The following is a 25976-nucleotide window of genomic DNA, read 5'->3' on the forward strand; positions in this document are numbered from 1 at the left end:
TAATTTTTTACGAACGATTTACGAGAATTTAAGCTGTTGAATCGGCTTTAGGTTTGCATCGTTCTACAAATCGCATGCGAAATTCGCGTTCTCGAGTCGGGCGAAGAATTAAAAAGGTCGTCATTATATTGCATAATGCCGCAATGGTCGCGGATTTGTTACAAAATCGCGAAATAATGACTAGCGCCGCGCGCGCGTATACCTCGTCGGGATACAGCGGACGCGACGCGACTCGGGACGCTCGATGAAGATTGCGTGCCTACTATCTCAGACTCACCAGGGGCCTGAATTAAGGCGGGGCCCCCTGAATTAAGGCTTCGACGAGACTTCAATTTCGCGCTCGATGATTCTCCTAAGACTATAATGCTCGGTGTCGCGATCATCCGAAAGAGAACCCGATACCCCGAAAGTCCTCGAACGGATTCGGTGAGCGTTTCGAGGGAATCGTTATCGAGATGATATACAGATGAGTTAAAATCGCATAATAACACGATTGTGTTGTATTATACTCACATCACTCTGCCTCCCCGCCCTCTCAATTCTCCGCCGCAATAATTTCTTTTACAACACCGATTCATCAGTTTCGATTTTTTTTCTATTGAGAAAAAGTCAACTTTTGTATTTATAGCTTCCCAAATTATTATATATATAATTATATGTAATGAATAAAAATGAGAAACTTTTGGTAAATTAAACCTTAAAAAAGAGAGTAAGTATAAGGAGATTATATTTATTAATATATTTCAAATCAATTTCCTTTAAACAGAAACTTGATGTTAAGTTGATATTTTGTTGCAAAGTTGTCACAATGTTTGCTATTTGTTTCAAAGTGATCGGAATTGTTATAAATTGTCAAAGAAAGTATTACGAAATTACTTTCTATATTTTTCTGTTTCTTAAGATTCTTCGCAATGTAAGGAATATATATGTTCTATTGTTTTAAACTTTTTAAAGATATACATATAACATTATTTGAGAAAACAAAAATTTCGATCTGTAGAGTTTCCACAATTTTTCTCACATCATCATTTGATACGGAATTATTAAAAAATGGATCGCGCGAATTTTGTCGGCGTGAATCGATGGTATTGATAAAATAAACGCGTCAAGTAAGTTTAGCTACTCGCAGCATTCGTATACGCTCCGATTCCGCGAATCATCGGTGAGTACACGTGCACCGCAACTTGTACGTACAAACGAATCAACGATGAACGAAACCAATTTAGATCCATGGCTCGTCTCTTTGTACTGACCATAATGGCGCGTGTTATGTGCTTCGCTGCACCTCGCATAGTGATTGCTTTACTCAGTCCACTTAGATGGAAATATTTTCCGGCGATTGTAACGTTGCGTATCGATGATTGTCGGTAGGCTTTTCGAACTACACTAAATATGAAAGATGATACGATATTTTGCAATACATTTTTTACGTCTTGCACACGGATTATTATTATTATAATTTACTAATTTTATAGTTACATTGCAGTATATAATGCCATACGCATAAATAATGTAAAATATAATATGGTTTAATTTTTTAAAATAAAAATCGATAATCGTAAGAACTAAATTACTGAAATCTATATAGATTGCATTATAACAATATTAAAATAATGATTAGATAATATTTGATTTTAATTGTTCATTTTAACTCTTCATTTAGAGTCTTACTTCTTAAATCGAACATTTCTCCCTCGTGTGTGATAACGTATCTTCTCGTTCAGCGAACGCAAAAATAAATAACAGAGAACTGCTAAGTATAGACTGTGCAATCGATTGTTCGTGCAAACAGTGTCTCGCACGATAGTCGTAAATTATGTTCTACGTGCTCGACGCCAAAAATGCACAGCCGGATAGGCTTTAACTTAACTCATGGATATTAATGACGAGTACTCCGCGACCATGAGAGCCCATCTAACTGACGTCCGACGAGATATTATATGCATAAACGAATAACCAAAAGTTACCCTTACGTGATGCAACGCTTATTAAATTATTCCTTCTTTCCTGAGTATGTTTCATGTTCTGAATATCAATGTTACGCGTCGTGTCTATGCTGGTAAATCACGCCTATCTGTCTCCGTGTCGATCTTTGCTAAATTCGCCGATGCCAAACTCGCAGAAATAACTGTACGATGTCATTTAGCATCAAAAATCAAGTAGAACGAGACAAAATTGAATTAGTCCCAGACATAATCGATTTGTTTATTTTCTGATTAAACTTGGAAATTTTTAATCATGTAAAGAAATATCTTGCAGTTTTAATTATTTATGTGCATCAATAAGTCAAGCATAGTAATCAAAATTCACATTCACTCACACACACACACACACACATTTCTTATAAATTTTCGTTGATATTTTTCGTAGAATTAAAAAGAATCGTGCAAATTTTAACAATCGAATGACAAAATAATTAAAAATAACTCTCATTCCTTTTTTTAGCTCATTTGTAGCTTTGACTTATTATAAATTTTTTTACTGTCACAATATTACGAGGACTTTATAAATCATGAGGCAATAATAAATAGACTGCACACTTCTCCATTATTAATCTCAAGTTAGCTAATCTCTTGTTAAGACTCATAATGAGAGTTAATAAATCGTAGTTAAAAAGAAGATCGCCATCTTTCGCACCTGAACCGCATTAATCACAGATTGGCCAATCTTATATCGCAGCGGCCGATTCTGTGAAAGTCGGGAAGTCGCGACCGGTAGAGCGGAAACGACGACTCTTCTGCGGAGAGAGGACGCGACGCGATTGCAAGAGATCCCTCATATACCGGAACTTGATGAAATTTCTTCAGCCGCGCGGAATCGAAAGCTGTCGTTTCCAACTCAATAACTGAAGTTTCCGCATATCGAAAGTTAGGGAAATATAGGCGATTCAGAAATCTGATATAAGAGAAGCCTATCTCGCCTAATTGAATTTATATCCGACTTTTGTACAATATTATTGATTTAATTGATTTACTTTTTTTTCTCAAAAAATTTTCTTCCTAAAAAATACATTTTTTAAATTTTCAAGAATTTGGGTATAAATTTTAAAATAATGTGTCAATTAAATTGTAAATTATTTTTTTTGCAAACACGCGTGATGCTGGATCTTTCTCTAAGATTTTCGACGTATTAGTAAAGGGTTCACCACACTTTTCGCGTCGCGAAAGCGCGAGTGAATGTACAAAGGTCATTAAAACGGTTCGCGATTCGCGTCACGACTTGTCCTCGATCGGTATGCAAGCATCGAGTATTTCGCACCGCGAGTTAGCTTCGACATTGAGGCAGCTAGACGCCTCGAAAGCGAATCTCAAAGGTTGCCAGACAAACTCTGTTGCCTGCAGCGTTTTCTAATCTGCACGATTGCGTCTGCTCTGAAATTTACTTCACTGCAATTAGTAAAAGCGACAGTAATATGGTTATTGGTACTACTTTGTTCTCAAATAGCGAAAGCCGAAAGTAATTTGTTAAACGACAGAGAATATCATTTATTATTCACGAAAATGTTTGTGCGTGAGTTTATTTCGCGCAATGAAAATCCCAAGTTTGTGTGTGTACGTGTCTCCTAATTGCTACTCCGTACAACTTGTACTAACTTGTTATTATGCCATCATGCAATCGACATTGACCGCAATGACTATAAATGTTGCTTTTGGTTAATTCTGATGTACTGGAAATTGCCTACAATTTGTATCGTAATATTCGATATTGATTTCGTCATTAGTCCAAGTTTCCATTAATTTCTATTAATCATTTTATTATTGGTCTGCCTTGTGATTAACGCGATGCGAATTTTGCAACGTGCATGATAGCGCCGTGCCAAAATTAAAATTAGTCGCTAGTATTTGGCAACGAAAGTAGATATTTGTCGCTAAAAATATATTTTGTATAAGTTTCACGTTTTCGTAATTTCTGGATTCGCGTAATAACTCTTACTGTTAGAAAGTCGTGCGCTTTGCTACCGCGTTTCGTTCATTATAGCCCGATGTGAAAAAAACTTGACTTATATTTTTGCCTAAAATGCGTCGACAGTTTACTCAATGATGGATTCTTTCTCTGCTAGAAATTCAACGATCCGTAACGCTTTTCGTGTGAATTAACATTGCACGTATGTATTACGATTATCGTGAGAGCAACGAACGATAAGATTACTATTGTGAGACTCGAAATATAGTTGGCGTGTGTCCAACGTAGGCGCCTGGTTTTCTCCCTGGCACTCTATGGAGCCTTTTTCTTTTCGAAACTCTAACCGCACCTTACACAGTATCTAATTTTAGACTATCGAGTTTATTTCACTTTGTGCTATCACGAGCTTATGGTTTCACTATTTATATCTTTCTACATGATCTCTCTTTCTCTCTCTCTCTCTCTCTCTCTCGTATCTCTTGTCATTTTATAATATTTGAAAAGTGAATAGTCAAAATATCCATTTCCTATATATATATATATATATATACTTATGTAAATTAAGATGGGTATATTATCTCCTGATTAACCTTGGAAAAATCTTTTCCAAGTTTATAATAGATTCTTTGAATAAAAAAGAAACATCCGGCAATTTCGAGATATTCTGTATATGAAACAATAGTGATGTGCTTATATCTATGTATCTTAGATATTTTGAATAGCAAGTGCATGTATATATCAGCAGCTATAGGTATACTGAAAATAAATTGCCTTTTCCATCCGGCGCCGCGACGTGTGCAAATTTTTGGTGGAATGAGGTACGAGCAAAAAGCGGATTTTAATCGTTATTGCGATACTCGCGACGAGCGTGCAGTTCTCCATGGTAGCAACCTAATGGTAGCTTATCATCGCCAGTTCATTTCGCCGTCGCGCGATCACTCACACCTATCTTGTACCTGAGACGCTACACTTGATACGCCTCCAGAAATGTGTAATTTGCCGGAACATAAAATAGAACTAGCGTGCGGAACACGTAATAGAACTCACGCGGTTTTTCGCTCCGTTACGTCACGAAGGTCACTCTCGACGAGACCACGGAGGGATGGATCGTCGCTGTTAAGCGCTTCTTTCGTGCACCTTTCCGCCACTTCGAGGTAGTGCGTCCGCGCGTGCAATCGTAACGCGACCTTGATGGGCCGTTGCCCCAACATCTTTACGGAGACAGTCGTTTCATATCTTTCTCCGCTCCAGGAGGTATGCATGGAGTCCTCCCGCTTTTGGCCCACTGCTGTCGGAAATTTAAAAATATCATCTCGTGCGATGTTGGAGAACTTTTGGAAAAATGAAGTCATTGTGTACGTGCAGGAGACATGAAACATGATAAACGTATCGCTTCTTTATTATAAATATTCGGTAAAGATGATTTTTATTAGGTATCAAATATTTAATTATCTATACCTATATATAATAATGGTAAATTTATCATCTAATCTTATATTAGGCGCAATCTATGGGCTTAAAAATAATTTTATTTTTAATTAATTTAAAGTAATACCGTAACTAATTAGTTAATGAAACACATTAATAAAAGCATCACGTGTTTGTCACGGTAACGTCATATGATAATAAGCTTAAAAGAGACTTCAAAACAGATACGTTGATAAAACATAAGACGATTATGAAAATCGAGTAATTTTTAGTTTGACTTGCACATGTATTTACGTAAGATCACGGAATTATCTCGCATCTCACGTCGACGCCCATTACTATCGGCGATGACGAGTAAGGAAGTTACGCGTCAAATATGCATGCGAGCAGCATCGCTTTCTCCAAAAGAACTTTTCTTCGTCGTGAGCGTGAAAGCGAGACTCGCCCTTAGAATCGCTATGCGAACCTCGCTTCTCGCGTCGCACCTTCTCCGATAACGCATTCCTGCAATGTAACGAGATAAATTTGTGCGTAAAGCTGATGTAAACATTGTGTATGCGCCAAGCATTCGGTAATTACCCGGTAATGTTGTCAAGCCAAATGTCGCGACACTCGTGCGTATATATTGTCTCGAAACTTTGTATCATCTCAAAAAATCTTACCGAGTATCTACTTTTGTACTGAAAATCCCATAATAAAACGCGCAACGTTTTTAAAATTTGACGAGTTTCGCGTTCAGCAATTTGTTGAAAATTATAAGCTCGTTTAATGAAATAAGTAGTCTATTATATAACATCATTTTTAGAAGCAATGATATTAACAGAAATTAATAAATATTTCTTTTACAAAATTGAACAGCTGCTGTTAAAGTCAAGGTTGGAACATATATGTGCCTCTACGGAGAGATATGTTCTATATGTTTAGTTTTATCCAAATATTTATAAATTATAAGCATATATCAATAGCTTTAAAAGAAATATATGTACATGAAAATATCTAATACATATCCAATTCCATAACATATCCATCTTTGTTTCCATAAGCAGCATCTATCTTGTGCGCATTCTAGATAATTTTTGGGTACTTATCCGTTCATTTATCTTACGATACGCGCACGGGAAGTCGTCAGAAGCATAAGAATACATTTCAGCGTTTGTGGCAAACAAAAGGCAGGCTTTTAAACGGGTCCTGATTTACGCTTATGACTCGCAAATCTATTTCACCTTGTGTTCCACCGATTGCTCGGCCTAATTGTTAACGTATTTAGCGCCTTGCACAATTCTTAACCAACATTTCCAATCGTGGTCACGCGAGAAAAATAAAGAGAGACAAATATAGATCTTTGCAGACCTTACGTGGCGCGAGACCTCATCCGCGTGACACATGATTCGCGTGCATAAAGAGAAACCAATACACACGTATGTTTCTCTGTCCCCTGGACATTGCTCGCGCGTTTTTTCCGGCCATGCGATTAGTATCGTCGCAGTTGTATCACCTTAACGCCTTAACGCAAACGCAAATTGAATATAAAGCGTTTTCATTTTCAGCATGTTTATTTTCATTTATTGCGCAAGTAACATCGACGCGAAATTATACACTTAATTCTTTGAAGCACGATGATATAAAAGACATTGAAGATATAAATTATTATTATTATAAGTCCAACTAAAAATTACTCTATTTTCAGCTAGGGTAATATTGATAATGTAATAGTAATATTGACAGTGTAAACGAAAGCAAGTCTACAATCACTTTGACACACATGATGTCACAGACAGGACAGCAAAACTGTTAAGTTAAGCAATCGATTATGTAAATATCGATTTTCATTTTTCACTATTATTTCATTTCAAAAAGTGTTTTTTTAAAATAAGCAAATTATTTCTACGCCAATCGTTATCATTATATAATGTTTTTTATTTAATTTGTAATTTTATACTTGGATACAGTTTAAACATTTTATCCTCTAAGTCGTATATAACGAACGAATGTCACAGGCAAATGATATTTTACCACAAAATATATTGACAGAATATCAGGTTGTTTTGATATTTGCGACTGCATTTATTGTTGGATTAGAATGCACTCTATTCATTAAAGCGAAGCGAGCTAGACAGCTCGTTACGTTCACGTCGAGATGAGGCGTAGATTACAGGAAGGCCTGCATCAGCGTTAAAGTGCATTATAGTGTCCTCGGTAGCGCTCGGTTGTCCTAATTCGGTCGTCGTCATCGTCGTCGTCGTCGTTGTCGTCGTCGTCGTCGTCGTCGTCGTCGTCGTCACGAAGTGGGCCCCCGGCCGTTTGCAGGACGTGCAATTGCATAACGGACTTGACTGTGTGTGTCGGTCGGACTTATTACGAGTGGTTGGTAATCGCACCAATGACGTTTCTAGGGCAAAGAAGTCCTTCGCGTTGCGATTCTAGTATCGGTGTGCACGCGCCCCCATCAAATTAGTACGTTTACTCTACTCTAAGCCGACCCTATCAAATCGGAAGAGGATATTATATATACGAGGACATTCAACGAGTGCATTCTTTAATCTTTCATATGACAATTGTAAAATAATAAAATAAAATTCTAAAATTAAGTTGGAAAGAAACATTTCTCCAATAATTCTTTATATAGCAAAACGTTAAAGAAAATTGGCTATGATTCATGCGTATTTTAATAATGTGAATTTTTGCTAATTTGCATATATTTTGGTGGTATAAAATTTATTTTTAGGATAACATTATGTTGGGTGCGAAATATTAGAAACAACTTTCTGGTCGTAATACACGCTGCATATACATAACACGCGCGGGTGCAACTAAAGATTACGTTATCAGAGAAGAAAAAAAGAGATATAAATTAAGGCAATTTTCTTTTATCTACTAAATTTTCATCTCTAGAACAATAAAAATGCCGTTTTAACGCGTTCAGCACCCGTTAATTGCAAGCGCTGAACGCGCTAATTAGACGTGTAGCACGTTATAATGACCGTGTATTAAGCTATACGCTGTGCCGATTTCTCGTTATCGAGTATAGCTCCTCCGAGTCTATATGTGACATGAGGAAAATGCAGTTTAAAGGAGACAGCCTGCACGGCTTGAAAATATGGCATTGGCTTGACCTTGCACGACTTTGTTCCAATCGTTTGCGCAAGAACGAGCGCAAACCCCGCGGAGCTCTTTATCATCGTCATTCCAACGACATGCAAGACTTGCCGTGAAAATGGAAATTTATCCTTACTCAACTCGTTATTGTTGTTTTTGAAGCATTGACTTTCTTTGACGCGTTTCTCTTCGCCGGATCGATTTTCAAAGTACGCCCGCGATCGAATCGCGACATCGAACCCTACATTGCTGCAAGACGAGGGGAAAGCGCAGCAGCCTGTGTATAGTGAAAGAGAAAGGCCACGGGAAAGGATACGTACTATGATAGCGGTGGCTCTCGATCTCTTCTCTTAGTGCATCAACACGGTGACCTTTCGTTGTTACGAAAGATATAATACTTACGATTAGCGCCGTGCGCGAAGAGAGAAATACATTTATTGGTGATGCCGCACGATGAGACAATCGACGGGTGTGATCGTATTTCCGTATTCGACAAATAAAAAATAATGGATAGTGAAGCTCTTTTGTGTTGCCAGAATATTTATTTGAACGCACAAATAATTGGATATTAAAGTAATCACGCGATTTCTTTAACTTGATCTTAGCACATGAAGATACATAGATAATGAATATCATTTTGAACCCATTGTCAGTCAGAATTTAAATATATATACAACTAATTTGAATAGTCCATATTTTTTTAAGGTTAAATAATTTATTCAACAGAATAAATAATTTAAATTTAATAATTGATTTATTTGAAAATATTTAGAAATTCCATTTCTTAAATGCTCGATTTCTTCATAGTTGTGAAACTCTATTATTCGTTCATGTAACATTTATAATGTAACAGTTTTTGTGAAGAAACTTTAATTAAACATACTTTCGTCAAACATGCCTTCCGGGGCCCGTGATCTCGTGGAATATAAATGAAAGCAAGAAAAAAGACAATGAAGAAGCACGTTCGTGTAAATGAAAAAGAAAAACTTTATTACATATTTAAATACCCAGATAGAGATTCATGGCATATAATATATAATGTGTTTCTTCTTATACGTAACGTAAAGGAAGATTACGTCATAATGGTACGAAGGATGAGAGATCGCTTTTTTTATCCTTCCACTATTATTCCATCGATAATGAGTGTTGTCGAGATTTTTAATATGATAATTGATATTTTATCCGTGCTCAATTTATTCGCGTCTCATTGTCGTGTGTACAAATAAAATGTCAACCGGTTTAATAATTAATCGCATACATAGGCTACCAGTATTCTCTTATGGCCTTTGCATCGCGATGGGGTTAATAAAAATCCCAATGAGAACAAAATCATTCGTATGCTCGTATTAGATAATACCACACAATAATTTTACCAGCAGCATCATCCAATGACGCTATCGGAACATGCTACATCAAATATAGCGTTATTAAAACTTTATTAGAACATTTATTGTTTATTAATATAGTGACTCTCTGTGCATTATCAAAAAATTTTATAAAGTTTCTTAAAATTCTATCGAAGCAAAACATATTTGTAATTAATCCCGGGGCAAAAATGTAGGAGATGTATGTAAGATTTATTCAGCTTCTTTATTTAATATATAATATAATATAATATAATATAATATTATCGCACTCTATCCATAATTGAAAATCCTTGATTTTAATGACCGACGAATTAACTTATAATTTCATACCCGACGAATACAGAAATAGAACACAGAATATAAGAGAAGAACCATGTTTTTGTAGAAAATTTTATAAACGCTACTTTAATAAAGTATTTTTGAAACTTGACTGTTCGAGGAGAAAAAAATATAAATTTTCGTTGTTTCTTTACAAATATTTCTATCAAAACTCAATTTAATCAATTTTACCTGTTTCTGATCGTTCAGATCTATCAATTTATTGGCAGAATGCTCTTTCAAAACAGATTTATACTAAACACATGCAATGCGCCGATAATTGAGCGAATGCCGACGGCGACATACACCCGGGCAGCATTAATTACGCTCGTAAGTTTCATAGCTGGAATGATGCGAAAATAGTAGACACTTTATAAATAATTTATTTTCGATGTGCGCTTAAGGGTGATAAATAAGGGTGTAGAGCGGCCGCGCGGGAAAACGCGAGCATGGGACTAGATTACGGTGGCCGGCCGACCTGTCGTTAACGTCGGTGATTCATGATGTTAGACGAACGCTGAAAGGATAACGCTCTCCACGCACGCCGATAGTATCCCGTGAATTTATGACTCGTGCACTTTATGATAAGGATGCGCGTACGTCCTTTATGATGAGGTACGGGTTAACGCGCGTTTTAAGATCATGCATTTGTGCCGTATAATTTTTAGACTAGGTACACCACCGAGGTAGAGCTCTGATTATCTGAATTAATGAGATGTCATGTTTGGAGAACACTCATACAGAAAATTAAATTTGTGAGGAAAAGTCAACAAGTAGCAATAACAAGTAACAAAAAATAATAATAATAAATTTATGTCAAGCACATAATTTTAATAAAATAAAATGAGATATTGCAAATCAAATTTGAACGAAAATTTGTATAAATTAAATTTGTTTTTAAACCAAAAACAAATTTTGTTTTGATTTTAATCTAAATGTAATTCTACATTAAAATAATTAACCAAAGAGTTTTGTAGACCACCGCATTTTTATAAGTTTTCTCTGTATTGTTTATTTAAAATTTTATTCAATTTCCCATTGTTATTTGAGAGATTCAGATGTCTCAAACATTATGCAAGATTTATGCTTACAATTCCTGCTTTGTTTCTTATTATTCATCCAGAAGCGTATAAAATGCATTAGAGATGCAATCAGAGCATTCGGTCGATTAGAAATTGAGTTACACTTTCGCTGCCATCGCATAGTTTTTATTTCCGTAACACAGTTTGTGTTAGCTTTTTACAGAGAAACAGACAGATTGATTTGATTAAATTTTATTTCTTTATTCATATTATTTGATTAGTAAATATAATTTCTCCATCTGTACGTGTTGCATTGTCTCTTGAGTATTTGTTAGATTTTGTTCTCAGATGTAACTTTTATTACATATATTATATTAAAATAAAAATTAATCGAATTTTAATTTTAATCTAATTACTGTGTTGCATATGAGTGAGTTTTTTAATAGTGTATATAAATTTATGAAATTGTATTATTCCAACGCTTTATAATAATTATAAACTTTCGGCATTTTAGCTTACATTTTAATAAATCTGCTTTGCACTTAAAAAACTGCATTGCTTAATGAATATGTTTAATTATCTTCAATGTTTTTATCTAATTCTGTAAGAAAAAAATTTGCTTACCGTTACAGCATGCGAATGTCGCATTCCGAGTTCTTGCGCTTGCTATTAATAAAAATCTTAGTTAAAGGTTCTTCGCAAGGAATTTCGCAAGGACATGTTGAGAGATTCGCATATTATGAAGATAAAATCTATCCGTAGACAGTCATTATGCGCACACTATGAACAAGACTTAATAATACTTGCAAAAAACGTGAAATGACATCATGCTAAGTAACAGTTGTATTGACAATTCCGAGGCCATTTGTTTGAGGAACTACTTTTCTGAATAACTTGGTTAATTTTCTCACAAATATTGCATTTATATAAATTATGCAAAAAAATTCTTGATTTCAAATTGCCTTTTCTCGGATACGTTGAAATGCACCGTAAGGAATTTCTGCAAAATGCGAACATCGGGTTGCGGTTGCGATCGATTCGTTCGGATAAACGGAGGTGCAATCGCAGTATGATCGACAACTCGTGCAAAATTGCGCGATTAATGACGATGGTAAATCGGTCGAATTAACGGTAATGATAAACGATTAGCTAATCGAAAAATGTTGTAGAATCAGATCAAAGGGTTATAAATCAAGATCAATTTCTGACGGGCGATCAGAAAATTATTCTAGATCGCGGCTTAAACGATGTGATAATCACAAATAAGTATAATGCCATTGTTTCTATTCGAGCTTTCTGAACTTTCACCGGATTTCAATTCTAACATGTTCAAAGATTGAATGTGAAAACAAACTGGTGTTAATTACTTTTAAAACGATAATATCAAAATAATTTAAAGTATTTTCTTTATCTTTATAAATTATCTTTGTTTTCAATTTTTTTTTTTCAAATATTATATATTTACGATTCTTATAAGTGGCTTCCACTTTATTTTAGATAGATATTTTGGATAGAAGACACATATATAATATTTATTTTTGACGTTAAATAATTATATAAATTATTAAAAACCCAGAATCAAAATAATTATTAGATATATTACAATTTTACAATAGAAATATGTTAAACACTTTAAACACTTTCTTTCAATTAATTTATGTAAAAATTACTTTAGTAATTTGCCAGAACATTGGATAATAAATGCATTATTCATTGTTTCGTCTATTATTCTGTCCTATTGCTAGTAGAAACGGATGAATGTATAATATAAATTTCAAGTCTACTATAAAATGACACAAGATAAATTAGAAAATATTGTCCATAAATTAACTTGCAATATTCTCTCTTGTGCTGTCGTATACTGGACTTAAGTAAGGCTTGACACCTCCAAAAATGGAACATAAGCCAAATTACACAAGTCAAATAAAATTTTTTTATGCAAACGCAATAATATGTTTGATTGTTCTATAAATTATTCTACAAAATGACATGCGATATATCTAAGTTATATCATTATCTTCAGTTATTGGCAATTAATCAAGAGCTATAACAGCTCTTGTTAATTGCGTAAAATTACGTGCATTAGCAAATACATATTATATTTTTAAACGCATGTTTTTTACGACGCAACTGCGCGCGTGATTTATCCCAATCTAAATTTAGCCGCGATATTTACGGTCCTTAAATCGCAAAGTTACGACGCCGCTGGCGTTGTAGTGTAAAACTTTCGTTTCTTACACTATGGAAAAGTATCTTACTTTTACACGCGCCACCACTTTTATACCGCATACTCGATTTGAACTTCAGTGTCTATTGTACTCTTAATTAAATTTCCGCGTCGCGATCTATTATTTAATAGTCATATAACATCATTGGACAGAATTTTTTATTAGGAAACATAAATGTTAAAAAAGATAGACGAATTTGTGTGCAAAAGCGATATCGATATGTTGTCGATATGATGCATATTGCAAATTTTATCTATATTTCAGCTTGCATAAAAGTGCGGTTTAAACAAAGCTTTATCGCTACATCTCGTAACGTGATATTCGTGTCCTGTGTGTGTTGATCATAATGTTTTCGAAGTGTTACATAAGAATATATATACAATAGCATAAGAGAGAGCAATGCAAGCATCGTGTTAATTTATAGAAAATATTTTCTAATTTATATTGTATATCATTTATTATAGCAGAAACTTATAAATTTATCCATTTTTAGTAGCAATAGCATAGAATAATAGACGAAACAATGAATGATGCATCTATTATATATTATATATATATATATATATAAATGCAATATCATGCTATTTCGTTTATTCTATTTTTATTATTTTATTGAGAATACATAATTGAAACGAAATACTGAGACATCTAAAATGTGACGAAACCAATGGTGCGATTTCTTAAAATTAAATTTATTGTCTACTTTTATAAATCCTTCATTTCTTAGGCTGGTGCATTGTAATAGTATTCTTTCGTGACTCTTCACATATAAAAGCATCTTTCTCAGATTACGGAATCGAACGGAGTCTTTGAGACGATCGTAACAGAGCGCGAATAATTACATATTTTGCTCACCGCTTGTTAATATTTTGCAATATAAAACTGTTGTTAGAGCAATACAATCAGTATAATGGGGAAAATGGAGAATTTATTTGCTGACGAATGATTATTGAAACCGTTAGGCTTCTAATCTGCTTATCGACTTACGCTAATAACGTAGTCATCATGCAATAGCGTATTTAAATATGAAAAATAATATAAATATGAAAATTTGTTATATTTTTAATTGCTATATACATATATTAAAACTGATTAGTAATATTGAACTAGTAACTGAATAGTAATATTGTTGTAAAAGTTTCAAGACAATTTATACTTGTAAAGTAACTTGCTCCATTTAAGTAAAAAAAAATTATGGTAATCTTTGATATATAAGATAGTATAAATATAATGTACAGGTTTACAAATTAAAATTAGATACTTTATGCCAGCTGTTATGATTTAAAGATACAATACAATCGTTCGTTCTCGCTCGCCGCGATCTCTCAAGTACCCATACGGATTTGTTATCGTATCAGTTAATCTTTTATCTGCACTGCAAAACGTAATAATAATATTTTTATATTATAATGCAAAGCGCAATAATTAAATAATACGTAAAATATTAATAATATAATTTAAGAATTAGGAAACATGACATACAATGACTTTCAGTATAATGACTTTTCAATTTCAAATTTAAATTAATGGAAAAATCGAAATGATACGTTTTATGGAACATTGTGCTGACAGTTAATATTGAAGAGAAAATATTCAACGTTGCTGATGTCGGTTACTAATATCGAGGAAATCCCTTGAAACGATTATTGTCTGTAATGATGATCGTGACAGCCATGTCCCAGTTGCAGGCTTCGCTTGCGAACCACGTGCACTCTATTGTTTCTTTCGTTAGGAAGACCTTACCTATAAGATATATCCTATCATTTTTCATCAACAAAAGATCCATGGGCCGCGCAATTGAAAATCTGACACGCAAATGTAATTTTACATACAAAAAATTCGCTTTAAAGCAACAATTTTTATTACATTAATAATAAAAAATTATAAGAGCGTTCCTTAATCATCTCATATAACTCTTTAATAGCGTATATTTTAATGATTAAATAAAGTAAAAAAATTCTACAAATTATCGAGGTTTCGATAGTTTAAGTTTAGCTAGCGCATAGTCTAGCGCTAGCTTTACGCGTCCTAGGGACCTGATATCAGCTTCCCCTTCAAGATAAATTTTTCAGATAGTGAACACGTCGAAATGTCCTGTCCTATCACGTCCAAACCAATAAAAATCAAATAACAGTAATAAATTAATTTTCAGTTTTTAATCATAAGATTATAAATTATAAGATTATAAAAAAGAATTTTATTTTTCAAATATTTAGATTTAACATTAATGATTTCTTTTCTTTTAAGTAAAGTAATTAATTCAATTTGTAAATTATATTTTTATAAATCTATTTATTATAAAGTGTATATTGACAAGTTAAGGTGTGTTTTTGTGCAAATCTCGTCATTTCTACAAATAATCAAACGTTATCTACAGTGACGAAGTTCATATTAACAGATGACCTTGTATTTTATGTCTATAATATCTAATCTTATTTTTGACTCAATAAAACTCATTCGTGAATCCTCCTTTTTTGGTTCAATACATATTTTTCACTCAATCGTACATACACACACATACACACACGCGCGCGCACGCGCGTGAAAGAATATTGCTAATTATTGCATCCGGTTGTAGATTCAAAGAGTTTCTTTAATCATTCAGACTTGATATCTCACAAGAATTGATAGAATAGTAAATGAGATTCTTGAAAAAAAAAACCGTTACTAACCGTAACTCTTCAATAATATAGATGATATATAAATATAGACAATACTTTGAAGCTTTCACATATGATACATAGCTAATACTTTTGAGGTAAAAAATACCTGAAAAGTATTGAGGTATTTATTTTCTTCAGAAAACCTACACAGTTTGCAGCTTATCTCTGTGCCTTGAAACATCGTTAAAGGCATTTTACGATATTTTAAAACACAGAAATAGTCCGCAAACCGCGTACCTTTTTAGTTGATATAGAGTACTTCCATTATAATAGTAAAAAATAGATACAATAGATAGATACACGGAGATAATAGCTTTTCAGATGATATAGAGTACTTTCATGTGTTTTTAACATTTATAATGTTAAAAATAGATACAAAAATAGATGTTAAATCGCTAAAAATTATGTTTTATCTTTTCTCATTACTGGAGGAGTGTAAAAATTGTGTTTTTAATATATTTTTACGTCTATTGTATTACTGTAGCGACTTGATTATGTATGTAGAGCTAAAGTCGCATGTACGGATGTCTGTCTGCCATGACAAAGACATTGCCTCTTCTTTGAATCAGTGTAGCCGCTGCTCCCTTGTGACTTCCCATATGTTCCCTAATACTCTTGGGTCCCGGAGGAATCTCCCTTCCCATCAGAGTCATGTAAGTTGACCAATCGACCACCTCTCTCTCTCTCTCTCTCTCTCTCTCTCTCTCTCTCTCTCTCTCTCTCTCTCTCTCTCTTCGAGCTCCCCTCTCAATTCTCGAACGGCCCCCTAGTCGAAGACTTCGTCTGGCGTCTGGCGGCAGTTCGGAGCGAGACGCCAACACGACATACAACGAGTATTTTTGTCTCGAACTTATCGAGCTCCCGAATATAATTTATATTTTCGTTACTTTTTCTTGTTGTTATTGTATATTGAGACAGTTTCATAAAATAAAACCGTTTTCTGAGATAAATCGTTACTACGGTTGTCGTTCCGAACGTTGTGATTTGGAGAATATAGCGAGAATGTGCCGGTTACTGATGTAGAGGTGCGCGTAACAGGTCCTTGCATATATCCTTTCGAGTGGCGACCGGCGATCGGCGACCGGCCTCCAGGAAAGAATTTTAAATGTCTAGCTTAATCAGGTGACTGGAACGCACCAAGATAGAAAAAGATCGATGAATCCAAAAAATTAATCGTATTCGGTTTAAAGACTGTCGAGTTATCATCACCACTATCGTTATGATCTTCATAAAGAACAAGTGACAGTGATCGATAATTTGCATATGCTTGGGCGATTATCAATGTGCAAAGAATCGTGAGAATTGTAAGATCTACAGATACATCGAGCTTGTTTCCAGCTCCGTTCTTCCCATTCAGGCACGTCGCATTCATCCGGCGGCAGCCACAGCAGCCGGTACGCACGCATATCCTCTATACGTATATGTGCAAACAGTCGGGAGAAAAAAGCACATCCGGTTCGTGTTTTGTCCTTTAACGTGTTTTTTTGTTGTTGGAATATTTGGCTTCAGAAGAAGAAAAGAAAGTTATACCATACAGTGATTGCCAATGCGTTCTTCCTGATTCCAAGGTGGACCAGCCAAAGAAGATAAGAACTATAGAATAGAAGAAATTACGAGATGACGTGATACGTCAACGGAAGAGGAATGCCGGCGTATTGACGCGGATCTGTTCCTCTTCCCCTGGCGGAGGTTGTCAAGTGTCGCGAGATGCAACCCGGGAACCGGGACGTCATCCGGACGGGTTCGAACGGCTGGCGATCGACCAGGCTACTCTGACGATCACCACGATCACAGCCGATTCGTCTCTCCGTATTTCTCGTAAGTGGAAACATCTAGTGAGATCATTAAATCTGTATGCTCTGAAATCTGGACCGATTCGATACCAAAGTAATATTCCGTTGGGGAGTAACATTATTAAAGTTTTTATTTCACATGGCTGCAAAGCGCTTGATATAACGGTATCAGAATCCGCTAGTATCGAGACTTAGTCTGATAGGAAGGAATATTACTTTTTGATAGACTCATTGAAAAGTTTCAAGTTTTGTTAAGTTTCTTAATACTATACATATGTATATTTATGATATACTCGCTCTCATTCTTATACGAGACTTTTGAGGAATCGTTTTTTCTCGATCAATAATCGAAAACTTTAGAAAATTAATAAAAAAATCTTCAGAGATATAAATTTATGTAAAACTACGTATTTGATAAATATAAATTTAAAATTAGTTTAAGACAGGAATTCGAAATGTGTATTTAATCTATTTAATCAAGGAATTCATGTCATGACTGGTAGCCATGAGATTGACGAAATTTTCGTGACGCAATTAAGTATCGATCGTTCAGGTTTCGTGAACGAAGTGACTGCCTGAAGAAATTACCGTTAAAGCGATCATGACCTCGATTTACCTTTGGCGGATTCTGTATATACATCCATATTTCTAAGACTGCCTAAATAATTGAATTTAATTTGTTGCGCTTCGAAGAATCAATAATATAGATAAAGATAAAAATTTTATATTTCTTATAAATTACTTATCAATTGCATTTTATGATTCAAAAATAATATAAGATGCATTCGATCATGAAGGACATCAATCGTCCGTTTTTTCCTCTCAGAGAAATCGGGAACTGTGCACTCATCGTATGTCCGTGCTGGTGCATAGAATTTCGTCGAATACCGTTGATCGCGGTCGCACGCTACAAATTATGAAAGTGTGTGAAAGCCTGAAGAAGAACTAAATGCGCGCAGCTCTCATTCGATCGGCGAATATCACATGAGTATACACTTTAATGACCCCATTCAATCGGTTTTAATGTCGCCAATAAAAAAAAAAAAAAAAAACGAGCGAAGAATTCAATATTCGTTATCGACGAATAATGAGAACGCGCGATAAATGCACGGAGTAAATCGGCATTTTACTATATTAATCGACAGATTTTACAACAGCCTTGATATTTCTTTAGCGAGTCGTCGATAGCGAAGCAAGGTTTTTTGTCACAATTTCTTTTATTCTTAACATTGTAATAGTTCTAATGTTTTCGTTAAAAATTTTCGTGTTAATTCTGAGATGCTAAGAGACTTGCAATCCGTCGTCAATCGAGTGATATCTAATTAGTCGTCATTTGTTCCGCTACTACTTTTAATTTGTGGAAGTCGAGTAATTAATTCAACTGTCGAAGGACAAGCGCGGATCTTCGCACGCCAGATTGCTGTTCTTATGTATAATTTACGCTAGGTGCGAACAAAGGAAACAGGTTACAAGTTGATAACAACAATAACATATTATAATGCATTATGGCGCAAGCGAGATATGATCTGTCGAGGAAATTATAATATAGCATCTGATGTTCGTAAATATCGACGTAATACTCTTTGTTGTAATTGTAACTCATCAACAACGCGTGAATTATTAACATTTGGACAGTTTATGCTATGATATTAAAGAGTCACGGTATACTAAATACATATAGCAATACAAAGAGAAATATTTGATATTTATAAAATACAAAATATTCTAGAGCATTCTAAATTATATTCTTTCATTTGAGTAAACAAGCTGCTAATCGCTTTTGATTCTTTAAAAATAAATATGTTATGCCATTTCAATAGCAATATCATTAAAATATTTCTAAAACTGGATTCTAAAATATATCTGCGTAATCACACAAACATGGAACTTTTAATAAATTCGTTAAATCATTTGCAAATTAAGAGACTTTAAACCTTTTCCTTTTTAAATAGTTTTATTAGTATTCATGTTCGATATTTACTATGATGGTCAGTATGAAAGGTCACTGTCACCTTGTAATTTCGCCAAGGCTAACCAGTTTAATTTACTGGGATTTATTTATTTAAAGATATGCAATTATAATTAAGATTGCATATTATCTTCTTTAACAAGAATGTACTGACAGATGCGACAGTTTGATAAATACTTGATATATAATGATTGCGGATTGTGTGTCTGTTTCGATTACGTTTTCTGAAGATAATGTGTAATCTTTGTTCATGGGGAGAAATAACGTGTATAAAGACCAATATGCACGACTAAGCTTGACCCCCGGCTCGCTTCTCGGTAACGGTTGTACGATCCAAGTATCACATCCCCGATAAAGTCGGTCGTAGCACAGCAGATGCGTCACGTAATGTTGCACTTTGCGTCTCCATGTACATGGCAACATTCAATGTACGAGGACTAACACGAATCTTCGAAAGAATCTTCGAAATGTAATATAAATGAATTTTTCATGTCTAGAATTATCGCCAGCGATATCATCTTGGAAAGTCCTCTTGAAAATATCACGATTTACGATAAATTGTTTATATCTTTTTATCATTTCTTAGATCTACAACGTAAACTTTATGTAAATATCGTTTGTTTGAGCGACCCGAAAGTTACCCGAAAAAACCCAAATACGCTAATATAAATCTTAATTAATATTAGCAAGAGTAAGTATAAATAAAGATATTCGAATGCGAAAGTTGTGTAGTATTTCGCCGGGAAATAGACAGACGAGAGATATGTATTTTGAATCTCACGCGTGTAGTGAATAGGAAAAAAAAAAAGATCGCTCGATCGCCGTCTGCCTCCGTCTGAGACTTGCGCCTTTCGTCGCAAACGATCGGATAAAAGCCGAGTGGCACCCATGTCGGTCGAATCAAGATTGCATCCACACGAGAGAAGGATCGTGTGCAGTTATCCCTCGACGAGATGATGACGTGCGTGCGGCCGGCAATTTAAAGTGCCATTTGCTTCCTGTGGTAGGGAACAACGGCCTCGTTTCGACATTCAATGCAGTGCCGTTAAGTATTTACGTATAACCGGCTTAATTGCCACGGCATAATACGAAAAGTGATTTACTAAACTACGCGTTTATGCGCAAACCGTATGGTCGACAAAAAGGAAGAAGAGAAAAAGAGCGATATAAGCTAAGAATAGCAAGTCTTATCGGAGCGTGACGTCCTCCAGGGCGCGGTTAAAGCAAATTTTAGAGACTTTCAGAGATTGAAAAATCGGAAAATATAAATATAATATGTAATAAAAACATATAATAGAGAATAAAAGAAACGAAGCAAATAAATATGTGTATAAGGATATCAACTTGGTTTTTTAAATCTAATTTCTTAAAAGTATAATTAAGTTTTCTAATTTTTTTCAAAATATTATTAATCTATTTTTAGAATTTCTTACCAAAGATAATACAACGCAAAGCATACCTATAATGTGGAATATTCTACAGTTATCGCGCCAAAAGTAATTGTGTAATACTAGACGATGACATTCGTTCCCTAGAAATTGCTCAAAAAGTGAAGAAAACCAGAATAAATCAAATATTTGATAGAATCGAAGGATTTTAAACGTAAGTTTTATAGTCACATTGCACAGGTATGTATAAGTGCCTGTAATGCTGTGGAAAGGGATTAAAGCATTCGTTTTTGAACTATATGTATAATGACAAAATCAGGCATGAGTATTCTTGCAGAATTAAGTAAATTATTCCGCGAGTAACTGTTTGCTATGATATTGAAATCTGGTAAAGAACATATGTTTAAACAGTTCTATAAGAATATTCATACAATCGAAGTATACTCTCATCTCGAGTAGGTATATTAATCGTCATCCGAACGTAACAGACACATAGACATTCGCTCTCTATGAAATGATATTGGCTCAAGTCATCGAAATCATTCGCGAAAGAATCGGTTCTGATTAAACTCAAGTACGTATTAAATTTTCAAAATTTCGATATACACATTGCTCCAGATTCAATTATAACCGACATTATTAATTACTTCTCAACATAAAATCTATCGAATTTTTGTACGAAATTTTATATGAAACAACAGTAAATTTAGATGCTGAATTATATACCGAGACTGCAAATGCATATTTAGTTGATTTTACCTTTAGTCGTTGCTATTACTGCTATTCTGATCATACGATGCAACGGATTCTGCGAAATTTATCGGTTCAAGCCAGACAACATACGTATAACATAACGTATAACATAAATCACTTGCTTAAACTTTGCAAATATTAATATTATAATTGTATGCGGCATAAGTAATATATAAATTCGCACGGGGAATTAAATCCGACGATTTATAAATGCATTTTTAAAGTATTATCGCTTTCATTTTTGAATGGTTCTATACATGAGATTCTATGATGAGAGAAATGTTTTTTTTTTTCCGAAAGAGTCCACCCTGTGTCTCTAGCAATAAATGTTCGTATCAATGCATGTAATTATCTTGTAATTAAATAAATAAATCACATATTTTAAATTAATTTTAATTTTAATTATAAATTGTCAAATATCTTATTACATCTTGCATAATCTAATTGTAAGACTAATATAATCCTAAGATAACAGAAAATTTAATATCGAGAAATTAGAACAAAATGGAAAATGGAATAGAATTCTTGAAATATTCTAAAAATAATTTCATGGCACATATATTTTATTATTATATCTTTTAAAAATATGTAATATATTCCTACTTTACATTTTCATACATAGAAAATATTTTCTATTGCCTTTTTTAATGCAAAATACAAATACGTTACGTTAAAGCGTAAATATTTTTTAAAAATATTGCAATAAACAAAATCTATAAATCTTTCTGTCAAATAATTTCATTTAATTTAATTAAGACTTGTTTTCATAATAATTTATTTACATGATAATTTCCAAGATAGAGTTATAAATTCTTAATATCCTTCTTATTTTTAAATATTATTAATTATTTAATTGATATTAAGTCCAAAGAAATTATTATTAACGAATCAGTCGTAATATCCTCAAGCACATTTGTGCTGTGACTGCAGTATAGATAATTACGAATGTTGCATCAATTAATCGATGTATTTATAGTTATCTATCTCATATCTACTATTATATCAAGTAATATGTAATCATGGTGCCATACTGTGTCGTTGTGTAAAACATAAACGGGCCCCGGAACCGCGTGGCACCGACGAGAGTGTGCTGCGTTGAATCAAAAGAGTTCACGCCGTGCTTGATACACGCGGCACGTATGTGTGCAGTGTTGTGTACGACCAATTGCAGACGATATTGCACGACAGAATGCTATCTCGCTCTCGAATCGCAAAGATCGACGATGGGACGAGACTGGTGAAATCGCCCGTTATAGAGCATCCCCACCGTTTTACTCGCGCTACGAGCTATCCTTCTCTGGATAGATTACTCCCTCCCTCCTTTTTTCTCTTTCTTCCTCCCCTCGTACAATTAGGGTTAATTAGCACGCGTAAGCGAGAAATCGCAATTGGAGCAGGCGAACGTACGAGCCAGCAGTAGCAACAGTAACAGCATCACTCGCTCTCTCTACTCGACTTTCCACAAAATCGTCCTCGCTGGACTGCACGCATATGTCGTCATTCCTCCTGTCTTTCTCACGAGCGAGCACTGAAACCGGTCTAATTTCGATGATTTCAATTCTCCAGACTATGTATATCAATAAAAGAGAATTTACGATAGTTTTGATTAATTATCATGTTTGAAATAAACGTGAAAAATAGCGCTTTTTTTCTACATTTCTCGAGAAAATAATTAAATATTATAAAGTTTGTTTTATAAATTTCGTTTATTTTTAATTTTTCATTTGTAAATAGAAATACAAGTTAAAACTTTGGCTTAAACATTTTTATTATTGAGAGCAAGACTCTAATTATATGACAACATAATATTAAATCATTTTTATGTATCTGTTCGCGTATCGAAGCCTGAATTCATCGAAAGTATGCCGACTATTATTGAATCGCCTCGATACTTTGCGACATTCTAAAGCTATCAGCGATTATATTGTCAATTTAATAATACTGCGGCGATTTCGTAGGATACCTGACGTAGGATAACTTCTTTAACTTCTCTCCATCTTTCTCCGTAGCAGTTAGTAAATGAAAGAAGAAATCGCGAAGGCGCAATGGAATTACATAAGACGCGGAATGCTGATGCATCTTGCATGCGAGCATGCGTAATGAATCTTTAAGTTTATCTGACCCCTGAAAATATCTTTTTACTATAATGTAATTAAATATAATATGAGCAAATGATAACATTTAGAATATTTTGTAAGAATTTCGAAAATTAATGTTACCATGTCGTATACTTATTATGACGACTGCGAAAATACCGGGTTGATCCGGGCTGCCCCAAAGTAATTGATATTCAGACAAATCAAATCCAACGGATCGATATTTTTTGCAAAAGTCATGAAATCGTTTAGATTGGCGGAATCGTTATTAGCCACGAGATACTGTGACTCAGCTACCATATATCTCGTATATACGCAACATTGACGAATAATTTATCAGCAACTGACGCAAGCGGATAGAGGATTATCGACGAGGAGGTGCGCACACATGTCAAAGATTTTACCGTATAGAGAAACGTTTATACGCGCGAAACAAACGTTTTTTTTTTGTTTGTTGCGAGGAAGGCGAAAGTCCGCAAGTGTGTTTTTCGATCAAGGACCTTGAGATGTAATCACGATTGCGACAAGGATGCATATTTATTTAGCGACGTTGCGATTATATTATAGCGTGATTAAACGCATGAAAGGATTAATTTTCCAATAGAATCTTATCGGTGATCTCGAGCTTACGCGCGGATATACATGAATGCCGTGTTATCGAACATTTGCAGTATTGGTCAAGAGGGCGACGGATATGGTTGCTACAACAGAGAAATAGGCTGCTATTTACTCTTTGCATATTGTGTAATTATGTTATTTAACATTGTCCACCTAATGAAAGCTGTATTAAAGAGATTTAGTAGAAAGATTTTGTTTTAACATTAAAGTTAATAACAATGTTAAATATTTGTAATCACGATTAATTATCGCGATTAATATTGTTAATTTTACCTCAAACTTTATCGTTGTCATTATTTTACTTTAAAAAAAAAAAAGAAGAAAATTACTGCTAGAGCAATAAAGAGATTAGAGATAAGAAACAATTTTGCTATATAGACCATTTTTCTCAATCGCTTAGAACAAAGAGCCAATATTCGTTCTTCAAACGAAGATTCCGGAGGGAATTGAGTCAAACTTTGCGTACACACACATTTTCGGCTTGTTATTAACCTGCTTTCTCTTAAACGCTGGCCATGTCGTCATCGTTTGTAAATCCGTTCGCTGTTAATCATAAATAAATGTTGAACTATTTCGAGATATGTCTAATTATGGTAAAGTCTCTTCTAGTCTAGCTTTAAGATGTGCGTAGTTTAACATTAACTTATTTTTATATGTATTTTAATAATTTTTTTTTAAATATTTTTTATTAAATTATTATAATTTTAAATTTGATAACAACAAGAATTCTGTATAAATTAAAACATAGGAAGCAATGTAAATGTGAAAATCAATTCTTTGAAAATCAATTTAACTTAAATCTTGATCAATAAGAGTCATCCGAAATTTCTGAAGACTGTAGAATACTGAGTATCTGAAAAAAGCTCATTTAAATATTATTGATAAATTTCATACCTACTTACAAGAGAAAAATTTTAGAAAAGATTCAAATTTCTCTTTTGATAAATACAGGCTCAACATAATGGAAGGATTGTATTGAACGATGACGACTGAATCGATATAAACGCGTTCGTTCCGCGCAATTTGCGTTCTGGCCGGCCGGTCCGCTGTTGTGCAGGATTGCTAATTCCGAACGGGACGATAAGAACGGGGCTTGAATTAAACGGGAATGAGGTGGCATCGCGCTCGCACGTACGCGAGTTGCACTTTCGCATGCGATTGCTACGTCGTTTATCGTTACTTAGCACGTGGCGGTAGATTAAATAAATCATCGTTAATTAATGATCCTTCGAATGTGGACAATTGTTTATCGTTTAGAAAATGAGACGTTACGTGTAATACTGCTGTAAAAAAATCATTGGGCGAAAATTATGCAAAAAGTGTATAAATTTGAC

At 34.2% G+C, this 25976-nt stretch overlaps 1 protein-coding gene across 8 annotated transcripts in view; it reads left to right on the forward strand.

The window, feature by feature from the left end:
• The window catches only part of LOC105456427, a 33406-nt gene that overhangs the window by 707 nt on the left and 6723 nt on the right, over window positions 1-25976 (forward strand). For 2 of the 8 annotated variants that reach the window (XM_011700442.1, XM_011700441.1), the window contains exon 1: window positions 16807-17843. The exons of 1 other annotated variant lie outside the window; for it this stretch is intronic. The gene's annotated coding sequence lies outside the window, so the exon portion shown is untranslated. Of the gene's footprint in view, window positions 1-16627; window positions 16679-16806; window positions 17844-25976 lie in introns of those variants that run through there. 5 more of the 8 variants (XM_011700448.1, XM_011700444.1, XM_011700443.1 and 2 more) reach the window with 5 other exon arrangements.

This window comes from Wasmannia auropunctata, unplaced genomic scaffold (genome assembly GCF_000956235.1).
Source record: "Wasmannia auropunctata unplaced genomic scaffold, wasmannia.A_1.0 LD335681.1, whole genome shotgun sequence".
NCBI lineage: Eukaryota > Metazoa > Arthropoda > Insecta > Hymenoptera > Formicidae > Wasmannia > Wasmannia auropunctata.